Source organism: Sebastes umbrosus, chromosome 11 (genome assembly GCF_015220745.1).
Source record: "Sebastes umbrosus isolate fSebUmb1 chromosome 11, fSebUmb1.pri, whole genome shotgun sequence".
Lineage (NCBI taxonomy): Eukaryota > Metazoa > Chordata > Actinopteri > Perciformes > Sebastidae > Sebastes > Sebastes umbrosus.
Genome location: NC_051279.1, coordinates 10,087,132 through 10,102,762, shown reverse-complemented (window position 1 = coordinate 10,102,762; position 15,631 = coordinate 10,087,132). Strand labels below are relative to the sequence as shown.

The 15,631-nt window shown below is 43.3% G+C and overlaps 1 long non-coding RNA gene across 1 annotated transcript in view; it reads right to left on the bottom strand.

The window, feature by feature from the left end:
* LOC119497513 overlaps window positions 1-15,271 on the bottom strand; it is a 245,220-nt gene extending 229,949 nt beyond the window's left edge. The window contains exon 1 of the long non-coding RNA XR_005208939.1: window positions 15,075-15,271. This is a non-coding gene — a long non-coding RNA (uncharacterized LOC119497513). The remainder of the gene's footprint in view (window positions 1-15,074) is intronic.
* Between the last annotated feature and the right edge of the window lie 360 nt (window positions 15,272-15,631).

Genomic DNA, 15,631 nt, shown 5'->3' with positions numbered 1-15,631 from the left:
GTCAGGTAAAACCAAATCCATTTAGCTTGTAGATAACAGTCAATCTTATATGAATGACTCTCCTAAGTCAACCTGGGGTATATCATTTTTGGATATCGCTTTTTGCAAATAACTTTCAATTCCTTTCCGGCTTAAATCAAGTTTTTCAGGAAATTCTCTTTGTGGTATATTGCATCTGGCTGAGTGGCCTTTATTGTGCTGGCTCTCAGGTGGGCTGTTATATGGGAAGGCCGGACCCTGGGGTCCTGTGTCGCCTCTGGCTTATATTGAGACAGACACCGAAGTGACGATCTCCCCCAATAGCCTGACTCCCTCACTCAGCGAATCCTCTAAGTGAGTTACCTGTCTAGGAAGGTGGCTTAGATAGAATGAAACACTCACTTGTCACTTTTATTAACCCTCTTATACCCCCTTTTCCCCTCCAACAATCCCCCCCACCCCACAACCTCCTACTATCGCTCTAACCCACCCAACAAAATCCCCATCTTTCTTTTCTTTTCTCCCCTACATTAACCCGCAATTCTCCCTATCACACCCCCTGAAGCCAAAATCATCTCCGTTTTGCATAATGCTCCATTTAAACTGATAGCGGTGACATGAGCGGGAGGGCACTCGGAGTGAGATGCAGAGAATGGGGAAGTGATGAAGCTTTGTCCTCTCTTTCTAACTCTCTTCTCTGCCTCTCTCCCTTTGTGGCTGGCTGTGACCCCTGGTGGCAGTTATTATCCACAAGGTCGCAGTTGGTCCCTTGTCCCATGAGCAGGACACAACCCCATCCTAATGTAGTCCCCCACTAGGCCTGCTCCTGTGAAGCCATACACTCACTGCAGCACCCCTCCTCATCAGCTCACACACACACACATATACACACACGGTACACAGTATACCCTGTCCATCCATCTAGGAAGCTTTACTCCCTTCTACCACCGCCTAGTGCTAGTCGAGTGTGGTTCCTGGAGGCAGGAGGAGACGTGATGTAAGGCGGGAGGTCTATTATGTGATACTGATTCATGACATAAGACATTATGCATGTGTCACGAGGTAGTGTGTCATTTTTTATTGAACACTTTGGGGTTATTTCAACATGGAATAGACATTTAACAAGCTAAAACAGCTTTGTTCGCTGCTGAAATGGTTAGTCAACTAAACAATCATTCAATTGCTCGAATTATTTTGATAATACATTAATTATTTAAGTCATTTACCGGGCAAAAAATGCCACACGTTTTTTGGTCCCAGCTTTTCAGATGTGAAGATTTGCTGCTTTTATACGTTTTCTATCACTGTACAATGAATCAAATTAATGTCGACTCTGGGAAATGATGATGGTCATTCGTCACCATGTATAGAGTGCTCCAGGGATGCTGTATTTTTGTAGGCCAAACAGGAAGTTAGCATCACCCTGGGTTCCCTCGACAAAAAGGCAATGGGATTTTTCAATTGGGTTTTGGATTACTGCAGAAAATAAGATCTGTGGCAAACACACGTTTATGATACTTACACGTTTTGTTGAGCAAGATAATCTTCACGAATGAACACCACTTCTATGATTTTTGAATTGTGAATGCAATCAGCAGAAGTAAAAAGCTAACGTTAGGCTATAAACATATTAAACCACGATCACATGACTATACACAATGAGGCTGTAAAGGCAGACGAGTCGGCGTGATGACATTTAGTAGTCTCATTTAGCCACTTGTTAGCAAACCTTCTTTTTTAAGACACGTAAAGGCTTCAAAATTAATGAGTGGGATATTTATTGATGTATTTTATGCAGTAGAACAAAACATTTTATTACACAGCTGTACTGAATACTCGATTCTGATTGGTCAATCAGGGCGTTCTGTAATTTCTTTATAACAGATCGTCGCTATGTACAGCAGACAGTTGCTATGGGCGCAGCTCTGATGTCGGACTCTGGCGGACCGTTTTTTGTGTCAAAATATTGATTTCTTAAGTAAGTAGCCGTGTAATAAGCGGGATAATGTACAGCTAGCGGGTCATTGTTGTGAAAGAATCCCCTTCAAGGCGATGAGAGACCCCTCCGCTTCGAATCGGCCTGTCGGGGATTCTTTCACAACAATGACCGGCTCGCTGTACATTACCCCTTCCATAATCTCTCAAGCTTGTGTTAACCGCAGACATTATTTCAGACATATAACCAAAAACCCATTCAAAAAACCCATTGACTTCCAGACGAGGGAACCAGAAGTGCTAAAACGCTAACTCATTTCAGGGTTTTAGGACACAGTCCTGTAGGACTCTATCGACTAAAACATTAATCAGTTAATCAAAAAAATATTTACAGATTAATTGATCATATAATCATTAGCTGGAGTCCTATGCCCCTTTGACATTCAATTAGATAACATATTAGATAAATGAATTACACAGCTCTTAAGGCTGTACTGTTTATAGTCCCTGAAAAGATAACGCTTTGGCTCACTACTAAATACTTAAATTTACTTCTGTATATTACTAATAATACATTTAAAGTATTTGTAGTACGGTTAGCAGCTCATTATATATAGCAGTTGTTTCAACATAGGGGGATGAGAGGCCACAAGATGATTAGTGGGATAAGAAAAGAAGAAATACATACTTCTGCTACACAGCTTTCAGTATAGATTAATGTCTTTTCTACTTTTTGAATAGATGTATATTAAAACACGTCAAGCCACTAAACACAGTTGAAAAGTTAAATATTTCTTTTGTACCACCTGCACTTATACGGTCCGCTTTTCACTGAAATTATTTCATTGCTGCCGACTGTCTATTTTCACTTGATCAGATAGTGTTGCCTTGATCATGAATATTATTCATTATGTACGTTTCTCCGGATGAGAGCATCTGCTAGATGTCATAAATGTGAATATAAATATTGGCAATATTGTGGATGTACAAGCTTTTCACCAGGCGGCAGCATTTTGTAAAAATCTACAAAATTCACTGCTGATCCTAAATCAACTCATCCTAGCTGTCAACATTCATTCATTGATTTATGTATCAGATATTACCAAGAAATAGAGCAAAAAACCCCAAAAGAGACTTTTAAAAGATTTCAGACAGAAAAACAATGACGGAAACAAGCTCCGTCGACATCTCTATCTATCTTTCTTCGTGTGACACATTCTTAAATATTCCAATCGAGAAAGTGGGCAGAGACGCAACACAACCTCATGAATTCAAATGGGCGATGCCCGGAATGCCAATGGTTTTAGTCTTTCCTGCTGCTACCAATTTATATTTTCCATATGGGTCCTTAAACGGCAAATGGAAGTCAGTCTGTGCCCTTCTATCCCTCCTTGCCTCCCCCCTGGGGACAAAGGCGGTCAAAAGTCAAGGAAATTCTGATTCCTCAGCGCAGCACACCAAGGGCACCTAAACACAAACCAAACAGCTCCCACAATGCCTCGCTGTTGGCAAACTTGGGTTCCCTCCCTCAGAGATCTGCTAGTATTCTAAATGGTAATTATCACACACACACACACTTGCAGGTGTGCATACGCACTACCTGGACTGTACTGATGAAATGCAAAAGACAAAGAGGAGAAAGGGAGGAGTTCAGAGAGAGGCAGAGAAGAAAATGAGGTGTAGTAAAAAAAAAAAAGAAAAAAAAAAAAATGGAGGAAGTGTAGCAAACCAGAAAAAAGAGAGAGAATGTGAGGGGTAAAAAAAAAAAGTGGTGGGTATGTAAATGTGGAGTCAGAGAGTTCAGGAGGAGAGAGGAGGTATAATGTGCTGAGCTGACCTGGGGGCCGCGGGGCTGAGTGTCCAGGGGCCGGTGGGGGACGGTGGCCAGATCTCAGTGGTTATCATTATGTTGAGGGGGAGGTGTTCTCCGTCCCTCCCCCCCCCTTCTATCTCAGACTCCATTTCTCTCCCAGGGCAAAGGTGAGGTGGCCTGGGGAGCGGCGGAAGGTGAAGGGTAACGCGGGGCGAGCTCGGGGTCGGCGGCTGTCGTTAGCGGTGCAGCTTGACCTGCTCACCTATAACTTAAAGTTTTACTCCCCAAGTTTTTTTTTTATACGCTTCTTTTTTTTTTGTCTCTCACCGCTGCCAGACCAAGCTGGGATAGATGAGATGTCCCCTCCTGAATCTTAATAGGTCAAATGTTTCATTGAGGGAACTTGTTGGGTGAAGTTTCCTAAAAAAAAGTCTCTGGTAGAATCAAAAATGTTCTTTTCTAAAGAATTCTTACAAAGGAAAAGGGTGACTTTATTCAGATTAATTTGGAAGGTCAATGTTATGCATGTTTATTTATGCATCTATAGATGCAATAAAAGAGAATATACAAACAGTGCCGTTTTGTCTATGGACAGAATATATGATGTATCCTAAGGCTTCTTGTTGCTACGGGAGTTTAGCATCACTGCTGAAATGATTAAAGATAAAAACTTTATCATTTTGATGTCATTTTATTACATCTCATCAAGGTTTTCTAGTACTAAATGATCCTAGAGACTCTATAATGGTTTTTAAAAAAAAAAGGAAAAAGGGGCAGAAAGGGAGTGGAGAAAGGAGTTCAAGTGGGAGATGAGAAGGTAGAAGGACCCTTACGCCTTAGATCTAGGAGATCAAACACACACACACACATGCCTGTCTAAAACACATGGCACTTTCCACAGATTAGAAATCATCTCAGTTTACAAAAGCCGCGCTAGCACAAAAGGTGTTCTTTTCACGGAGAGATGAGGCCGTCGGCGCAAAGAAGAGCCCCCGGCCCCTTTCATTGTCAAGCTCTTTTCTTTTCTTTTCTTTGCGCGCCAACAACACCGCCCTCTTTATCAGTGCAATTACAGCATAAACAGACTCATCATTGGCCCAACTGTCCTCTCCTATCGCCTCCATTTCCACAAGCAACCTAATTAGTCCTAAAGAGAGAGAAGCCGATGAGCTGGAGGAGAGGAGAGAGAAAAGACCAGCTATCATGTCCATTTGTGTGGGTTTGGAACAGCAATTGTATGTGTTTGTGTACGGGTGTATTTTTTCCCCCCTCTGTGTTTTTTTCCTTTCTTTCTGTTGTTGTTGTCCTCACACTCTTTCTATTTCCTTTTTTTTTCCAGAGAAAGAAAGCCTTCAAAGGAGCGATTGTGCAGAGCGGCTGAAGTGGTCTGCTGGTAAGCGGACAGCAGAGCAACACAACAAACATGGCTGGCACTAATCAGGGCCCCGGCTAATGTAAACAATGTCATTTTTTGCCCTTAATGAGCCAATTTTCCGCAGATACGAGAGGGCTAACAATTGGGGCAGCGCCTTTGATGTGATTCATCTGAAGGTTTGTTTGTGATCGCTTGGCACTTTTTGTTGGAAGCCCTGCGCCCAGCTGCTTTCATCTACCCCTGAAAAGGGAGAGCCACGGCTCACTTGGGTACAGAGGGAGGGGGGAATAAAAATAATAATTTTCTTTTCTTTCCCTTTTTTTTTTTTTTTTTTAAAAAGGACAACCACCCTCCCCCTTTTATTATAAACTAGTCCTAATCAGCTGACCGGCCCACTCCTTCTTGTCTCCCTCCCCTTTAGCCTCACACACACACATTTCTGTGAAACATACATATACAAGAGCGAAGGAGCATCGTCCACGAGGGATGAGAAAAAAAAAAAAAAAAAAAGCGTCGTTCGTGCCGGGTGTCTATAGCGATCAAATAGCGAACTCATTAAAAGGCGCCCCGGTGTGCAGGCGGTGGACACTGACAGGGCCTTCATTAACATGGTGCTGACAAAAGGTGAGGCAGACCAAAGAGGCAGCCGGTGGGCCAGGTGTGTGTGCCGCGGCGCCTTTCAAGATGGCACCATAGCCAGAGGCGGGCGGGCTGGCAAGCGCACTCCATCAAATAACATACTGACCAAGAACAAGCTGGTTCTGGTGAGAGAGAGAGAGAGAGAGAGAGATAAAGAGAGACAGAGTCAGACGGAGAGATAAAGAGTGTTTCAGTGTTCACTAAATCCTCCAAATTTCCTATCTTGCAGTGTCTTCAAGGCGAGCTAATCCTGCCGTCCTGTCAAGCAGTGATCCGTTTCATGATGCAGATCAGAAAGCAAAAATCTTTCCCATGAAGTTCCTGGACCAGGAAAAACATGTCTTGTTGCTGATTATCATAATAAAGTGAACTCTTCAAAGTTCAGTACAAGGCCACAAGAACACACAAAAACAAAACAGGAAAGAGGAAAGAGAGGGATATTGATGTAATGAAGGTAGTCAAAGGTAGTGACCAAAGGCAATACATCGCCCCGTGTCCAGGCCTATTCCAATCAATCACTGGAGCTGAAGTGAAGTCAACTCCAGGCTAGTCAGTCAGCTAGGCCCCCATTACATCCACATATACACACACACACACACACCTCTGACTGCCTCTCTGGCCATGAGTCAGGGGCCCTCTGGGGCCAAGCGCACACACACACACACACACACACACTGCACCTGCTGGGCCCTGCAGTTACCAGCTGTCAACTCCACGTGTTCTGTGCCGTCTGTTTAGTGTGTGTGTGTGTTCGTGAGTGTGTGTGCGTGTGTGTGTGTGTAAAGACTAAAGGGTTGCAGCAAAGTTACACGCCTCAGCTGGGCCATGGACAGAGAGGAAGAAAGTGATGAGGGACCTTCAAGGACATTTACCTGCATTCAACAAATGTTCAAATAAAACTACAAAACAGTTGCAAAGTTTTTAAATTACAATAAATTAAGAGTAGACATTTCCTAAACCCATAAAAAGAGCTCTGAACCCTTAAATCAAGTAAGAGCTGTCAATTGTTTTGACCGTACGGACCATCTGAGACAGTAACATGAAGGAAAGTTCCCAAAGATCAGGGCTAAATGGTATTAAATGGCCTTCCCCCCAAATCAGCGCTTCACATACTGATAAATCAATTAGTCGCTTAGTTAGTTAGTTAGTTAGTAAGTAGTCGACCTGATCAACAGAAAATTGTACTGATAATCCTTTAATTGCTAAAGTCATTTACCAAGCATAATATGTCAACCGATCAAGCATGTCAAACACTGGCTGGATCCCACTTCTCAAATGCGAGGTTTTGCTGCTTTCCTCTGTCTTAAAAACATTGCAAATGAATTATCTTTGGGTTTTGAACTGCTGTGTTTTGCCTTTTTTTTTACAATTTCCAGGAATTTTATAGACTAAATATTAAGGCTGTCAAAGTTAATGCGTTAATAATACGTTAACGCAAATTTGTTTAAACAACTAATTTCTTTAACGAATTAACGCAACTTGCGATTCTTAGGTTGTAGCGGGCTCAGTTTTAAAGCCAGAGTGAAGATACTGGCATCATATGAAACTAGAACACCTGAGGAATCCATTACCACGTCATAGTAGCTTGTCACAAAGGAGGCTAAATAACACCCCAAACACACTGGCATGGCCATTTTCAATGGGGTCCCTTGACCTCTGACCTCAAGTTATGTGAATGAAAATGGGTTCTATGGGTACCCACGAGTCTCCCCTATACAGAAATGCCCACTTTATGATAATCACATACAGTTTGGGGCAAGTCATAGTCAAGTCAGCACACTGATACACTGACAGCTGATGTTGCCTGTTGGGCTTGAGTTTGCCATGCTATCAATTAAGCATATTTCTTATGCTAAATGCAGTACCTGTGAGGGTTTCTGGACAATATTGTCATTGTTTTGTGTTGTTAATTGATTTCCAATAATAAATATATACATACATTTGCATAAATCAAGCATATTTCCCACTCCCATGTTGATAAATACTCAAGTATTAAATACTTGACAAATCTCCCTTTAAGGTACATTTTGAACAGATAAAAAATGTGCGATTAATCGCGATTAACTATGGACAATCATGCAATTAATCATGATTAAATATTTTAATCGATTGACAGCCCTACTAAATACTTAATTGATTAATTAGTTAGTTGCAGCTCTGCGTCATTGCAAGAAAAATCCCCCCAGCTGTTAGAAAATGATATACAACAAAAAAAGTGCAATCTAACAAGTGATGCACGCGGGAATGGTGACAGTAGAAAGAACCATTAATCGGTAGAATGGATAGTTTTGGTGGAAAAATACAAGACGCATTACAGTGTTTACCTCTAGGGCATGACCTTAATCCTGAGCTCCCTCCCCACCTCTGTAAGGGACAGAGAGATAGGAAACCAAGCTCAGGCAACAATGAATAACATGTCTGTTTTGGGGGGGGGAAATCAATAATGTGTTGTGATGTGAAACTGATTCCCCACTGGATTTCGCTGTGCTCTGTGCAAGCCTATTCTCTGTGTGGCCCTGAGGTAAATAGTGTACTTTGTTACAGTGTGTAGCAGTAAGCCTTGGAGACCTGTGCAGCGATTAAGCCGTATTGGAGCACATTAGCCCAGGCCATGTCATGGCAGGCTGAAACAGGCCTGGCATGGAAGGGGAAAAGGATGAAGAGAGCGGGTAACACCAGAGGGAAAGGAGAGGGAAAAATGGGATCAGAAGAGAATAAACAGGATGGGAGGGCATGGAGAGAAGAGAAATGAGAGGGGAGGAGTAGAAAAGGAACAGCGATAAAACAAGAAAGAAAATATGACGGAGAGAAAAAAGTGTGACAGAGACATGACATTTTGTGTGACTGCATCGTCATACTAGACTCCTACACGGATGCATTTTCATGTCCGGAGAAAGACAAGACGTATTGCAAAACCGAGACACTTTCGTGGTGTCACTGCTGACAGTAAAGAGGAAGACAGCGGGGATGGCTATAGCAGGAGCGTTAGAAGGGTGGAGCTAGGATAAAGAGAGGAAAACAGAGACGGGACAGGGGAGGAGAGAGTGACAAATTCCCAGCTGATGGCTATTTACAGGCTATTCCCCCTCACCGCAGAAACCTGAGGCCTCAACCCCCTTTCTCCTCTTTTATTTATCCCTCTGTGGTAAATTTGTCACTTTTGCATAATGGTGCTATACACTGGTGCGGAGTGGTTTGAGGCGATGGTGGAAGTGGGATGGCAAGATGAGCAAAGTAGGGACAGTAATGGAAGAGAGGACGGAGAGGAGTTGATAGCAGCAATTCCTTCCTCAATCTCTGAGAGGGAAAAATCTCTGACCATCTTCCTAAACCCCCCCCAACCCCCCCTTCGCTTGTTCTGTCCCCCTTTGCCCCCTGTCACCCACCTCTCCCCTCCATCCCTCCCTCTTGTACACCACCCCTCCTCTCTTTCGCTCGCTCCTTTTCTCCCCTTTCTGCCTCTGCCCACCCCTCCACCTCCCCCCCCTTGTCTCTCCAGGAGGCAGTTGTCAATCAAAGTGCGTCTCCCACAATCCCTCTGGAGCTCATTGTGCCCGCGGTCGCTGGCGGAGGCAGGCGTTGTGAGGCGGCAGTGAGCCGCAGATGGAGGGAGCGCTGTCAATCATTGTCACTAATTATTAATTTCTGTCACTCAGGCCCCCGTGGCAGCCACGTATAGCGGGGGCCTCTCACTCGCTCTCTCTCCTTTTCCTTCTCCATCCTCCTCTTCTCCTCCTCATTCAGCGAGTCAGCCTCCATCCCCTCTGTCCCTCCCATGTTCGGTCCCTCTCCACCTCCCTTGTCCCTCGTTAAAGTCTCTGCCTCTCCTTCGCCTTTGCCTCTTTCGTTCGGGTCGCCTGTTGTTCCCGTTTTCTCCTTCCTCCCTCTCTCACCCTGCCGTCCGCTCTCTCTCCGCTCTCTCTCCGCTCTCTCTCTCTCTCTCTCTCTCTCTCAACACTCCCAGGGTGAGTTGATTTGGTATGCCACCCCGGCCACAAAAAGTTCAACCTTTCATTATGTGGTGCACGTGCACTAAGAACTGCCCCCTCTCCCCTCCTCTCCTCTCCCATCACCAGGTCAGTCCCCTTGACTCTCTGCTCCTTTTTAATTGTATTCTGCCCTCCTCCACCCCTCTCAGCCTCTCATTTTCCCCATCTAACCCCCCGCCTCTCCCCCAATACACCACGTCCGACTCCTCTAATTCCTCAAGAATCCCAAAAAGACATTAAAAGGACCAGCTTGTCATTTTGTCTCTCTTTTTCTTTTTTTCTTTTTTAAAGCAAGCTCAGACCTGCCGGGTCTCTGCCGAGGTTCTGATTTGATTCGTTCGGTGAACTTGGTGTTTTTCAATTTGCACACCGGCGCTTTCGCCTGTGATGTCACTGCGATGGCGGCTAATGAGGGAGGCCTGACCCGCATGTAGTTGCGAGTGAGAACGGGGCCGGTCCACTCTGCTAAGGGTTCTGATCCACCCTCACCCTCACCTCATTACCAAAGGTGGTGGGCTGGGAGGCAAAGAAGAGAGAGAGAGAGAGTGAGAGTGAGGGAGTTGGTGATTAGGAGCTAGGGCGCACGCACACAAACACACACACACACACACAGTCATTCACATATATTCATGAAAACGCACTGCGTATACACACAGGCCCCACATCTAAATATTCCCATGCCATGTACGACGCGCACACAAATGCATGCACTGGCTCACACAGTGCTATACACACACCTATATCATTATACACACACACACACACTCAGGTGTAATCATACTAAACACACACATACCTTTCACCATACTGTATATATACACATATATTCATCTTGTAATATGCCCACACAAGCATTTTCAGTCGCACACAGAGAGTATTGCTTATCACATACACACATGCAATAAACATGCATTACTAAACACACACAGAAGTGCATTCAGTCTCCCTTACAGTCATTTCAAAATGTACACAAACACACATACAGTAATGTATGATATCATATACACATAGTCAAGGTGTACCCACTCTCTTTAAAACACACACCCCACTATATACATCTACTCCGCCGCCTCCTCCAGGATTACTATTCGCGACAGACCTGTGCTGCTCTAATGAGGGGCCGAGGAAGAGGCCAGCTGGACACCACTGATCCTTCACCTCCCTCCTCCCTCCAATCACTCCATCTATACCTCTCTCCATCCATCCACCCACACACACACACTCAATCCCTCTGCCCCCACACAACCCCCTGCATGCCCCACGGTCCTGCTCTGCATACAGCCATTAGCACCCCTCTACCCCTAAACCTTCTGTCTCTCTGCAGCCGACACCTCCTCCCGCCGCCTCCCTGTCTGCCGCTTTCCTCCCGTCTCCTCTCTTTCCCGTCGCTCTCTTTTCCTCGGCACCTGTCACTTTTCCTTTCACTTTTTCCTGTCTTCCGATCTCTGTTGTTTTTTTTTTTCCACCATCTCCTCTTTCTCATCTCCTCTTACCTGTCACTGTCTTTCTCATCCCATCTGATTGTCTCTTTACTCCCTTCATCTATCTATCCCTCTCTCTCTCTCTGTCACCAACCTCTGTTCTCTCCCTTCCTCAATGTGTGTGTGTGTGCTTGTGTGTGTGTGTGTGTGTCAGCATTCAGCACCTCAGTGGAGACAGGGTTTATTGGGGTAATGCATTTATCACTGCTGCAAGCCAGGGCCTCACCTCCTTCTTTGAGCCAGTGAGTAATGAAAATGGGATCAGTTCTGACAACACTCGGCAACACACACACACACACAGACTCACACAAATGCACTCCTGCGCACGCACACAAAACACAAAAACGCATATTCGTGCCTTGTTGCAACAAAATGCTCAGTTTTAAACACACGGCGGATATGTAACAACACCGATGCAACCCAAACCCCCCATAAATACCCAGACCTAAGTGATTCTTATGAGCACAAACATGAGCATATCTTTCACATGACTTGGCCATTTCTAATGAGATTGCCTTTTGTTTTTTTTCCTATTATATAACTGATTCTTTGTCTTTGATAAATTGAAGTGGAAGCCGTTGCTTTGTAGTTAATTGATTACTTTGAGCAGCTAATTAACAGTGTTGCTTTAATTACACAGAGATGAGAGGCACACGAGCTGGCGACTATCCATGTTAAACTGTGAGGAAGAGAAATAGTTATGATATAGCCTAAATCTCAATGAAGGGGATAAATTAAATATTTTCTAAAATGCCTGAAAATCTGAGTTACATCATCATCTCATCTACCAAGAAGTATATTGTGTATTTTATTATCTCTAGGAGTGCAGAATAAAAAAAATATAATATGGAAGCTATTAGCTATATAGGAAGCTATATAGCTTTAAATTGGGGTTGGAAAGATGCTTAACATTTCAACATATATAAAGTGATGTCATCATCAAAGAAGGACTAAATAAAGGTGAGCTGAGAAAAGAAGAAAACTGACTTTCCCAAAAAATATGGACACCGATAATGCAACTTCCATGTTTGAAACTACAGCACATCAGCAGGTTTTTCCCACATATACAGAGCTTTGATCAGTTCAGAGTGATCCAGTAATTGTATATCATGATTATGATATGATATGATATGAAATACCAATGTTGGGAACTTTTAAGAAAATCTCAATGATTGTTTTTTTGTTGGACTGTTTGTGCTACAAATTAAGCATTAATTAATTACCCCAACCCAAATCCAGATGCCCCTGATTGGCTTCAATAGCCCCTGAGCAACAATATGAAACACCTTTTCTTTTGTGCATGAATTACATCCGACTAAATGTAAAAACTATAACACTCATGCAGGATTGAAAGGCAACATGTTCAACTATTTCAGTCATGGGTTTTCTAGGGAGAAAGAAAGCAGGTAAGGATCAAGTGTTAATGGCCAGGGGTGCCTGTCTAATCCCATTTGGTCTGGCAGTGTCGGGAGGGTGGGGGAGGTCTTCGCCGGTTTAAAACGATACCATCACCACAGGTATTCCAGCTAAGCTCTGATTGGCCTTGACAGAACAAAACATCGCCGCAGCAAACGGCTCTAGCACCTCCCACCACATCAAACTCAAGAGGACAAGGTCAGATCAGCAGTGACATAAAGTTTAATCTTAGAAAACAAACTTCTCTTCAAACTGCACCCTTAAACGCAGTGTGTCGTAGCCGAGGAGAGCGTTGCTAATACACCAAGTGGTGCGTGGAGAGCCTAAGTCAAAGGACTGCTGACTAATGTGCCGAAATGGTTGGAAATACTCTGTGGTATTGCAGATGGCAGAGGTATTTGTTATTCATATGGCCCTCAAGGTGCATCCACAAGGCTTGCGTGAAAAGTGTGTGTCTGCATGTGCGCGCGTAGGATGTCTATGTGTGTACGCTTTTGTGTGTGTAGGTGTGTGTGTCTTGTGCTTCATCCACAGTGCTGAGGATGCCATTAATGCTTGCTGCTGATCGCCCTCCCACATTTAAATAACAATAGTGCAGTCAGAGAAAGCATCGGTGTGAATCCAACCCGCAAAACACCCAGGAGCTGCAGGCCCCTCTCCTACTGTGTGTGTGTGTGCGCGCATGTTTGTGTATGTGTGAGTTTAGGTGCTCAAACATCCACATACATGTGAGTCTGAGAAAAGATAGTAAGAGAGACAGGAAGGAGAGCGAGGAAGACAGCAAGAGAGAGCGAGGCAGGCTGCAGCAGTGTCTAAAATACACATAGTCACCGTGTTGTGCAGATAGGTTGTATGATGAGAAACTGCAGGGCCATGGAGCTGCCCCATTAGCATGCACTGGTGGCCTGTCTGTCTTTTAAATTAAATATAGCACTGGGCCAGAGATGGCCAGAGTACGACTGTAGGGTTTCAGTCATTTTTCCATCTCAGAAATAAATAGGCATTTCAAGTTTTCCTCTTGTTGTGGCTTCATTAAAGTCATCTACATTGACACTATATCAGGCACAGCAAGTGACAAGCACAACTTTCACTTTCAGCATTTCTGTCATTATAAAATCATTTGGACAGCACATTATGAGCATCACCAAGCGCACCAACATTCATGCAGTGAGCTCACACAAATGCAATATCAAGAGATGATGTCATGGAACAGGAATATCACATTTTTTTCAATCTAAAAAGGACCCACAGTCATCTCTCAACCTTTGTTTTTCCAGTCCGGCATCCTCAGCGTTTATTATATTAACCAATTTTAGATCGCTTTGTTTGTGTACAGACCCTTCCCTCATATTTCCATGAACTATATTCCTATAATGAAAAATTCTACAATTATTCAACTCGAAATAACTACAAACTCAGACCTCCTATGTGTCAAACATCTCAGTTACAGTTTGGTTTAATTTACAGAGGTTCAGTGATATGGAACACTCTGCCATCTCATATTTTAAAATTGGCACCAGTACAATTTAAGAAAGCCGTTAAAGGTTTGTTTTTATCCCCCCCAATGTTTTCCTTACGGATTAACTCTGTAAATTGCTTACTAATAATGAGTTTTTATTGATATAATAATGTGAATCTTAATTCTATTTCATCACTTTGTCTACTTGCATATATGGATGTCTGCTAGTGTGTGTAATCTTATCTTTTGTTTTCATCTTCTTTCTCTCTTTACCATCCTTTTTCATATTTTATTATCTTTTTACAATTGATTAAGTTTTGCACATGGAGAGTGCCCTGATCAAGCCCCTCTATGGATTTTTATGCACCTCTCCATTACAGTTGTTGATGTTGAGAAACCAGACCACCCATGCAGACACAGGGAGAACATGCAACTCCACACAGAAAGGCCCCAGCAGCACCAGCCAGTATAGGTGAAACTAACATCTAATATGACTAAAGTTAAATTATAATCCACTCCAATATATCCATAAAAACACAGACCTATAGGATTAGCCAATATTAAAGAAGCTGGTGCACATTCATAAGCACCAATTTAGCATTTTACAAAAGGCCTTTTCACAGCAGACCACAGGTGTTGCTAATGACATTAACAATGGCTTAATTGTGTGTCCCAGTAAGCCATGACAGTGAGCCAGCATGCACAATACCAGGACCATGAAACTAAAGCAGCTATCATTACTTGCACCTGTGCTTCTCCTATTGCGATCATGTCAAAACAAAAAGCGACTTCACTGACCCCTCATTATATGGATATAATTTAGCAAACAGCCACAGTGATATGCATTGAAGCTGATTGATTAACACAACAACAATGAGGACACATGAGGAAACTCATTTGAGGGTGCTTACCAAAAAATATGCATTAAGACACCTCTTTAAAGATGAATTTGGCCCATCTCTTCTTCAAGTGTTGATATGGTAATTACCTGAGTGAGTGATGGATAACGTTAGCCCAGGTGCTGCACTGTCCTCCCTGATAGTTCATGTTACATGTCCAAAACAAACATTTAATAAAGTTGCCTCAGACAAGAGTTGAAATGAACAAACTCACCAGAGTGTAACATTAATGTGGTTAGCTTCTCAGCAACAGTTCCGCAGAATTCAAGTCTATTTCAGCCGCAAATAAAAGCTGCAAAAACACGTTTGACGTCCGTTAACGCTTCATCTACACTGGGAGCGTCAGGAGCGCGTGGTGGCGGCGTCACGTGGCAGCTGCGTGATTCACGCGTCAGGTGTGTTCACAACAGCTGTGTTTCTGCTGCTCCAGCTGCTGCAACTGCTGCTGCTGCTGCTGCTGCTGTCAGGGTCAGTGTATCTTTTGGTCATGCGATTTTTTCCTTTCAGGATTTTCGTTTTAAAATACAAAAAAATAAAATTGAAATACAAGGCTTTTTTTTTTTTTATCAGGGTCAAAAAGGAATGAACTAAACTTAAAAAAAAGGGTTGATTTTCATTTTCCATTTCTAAAAAAAATAAAAAATAA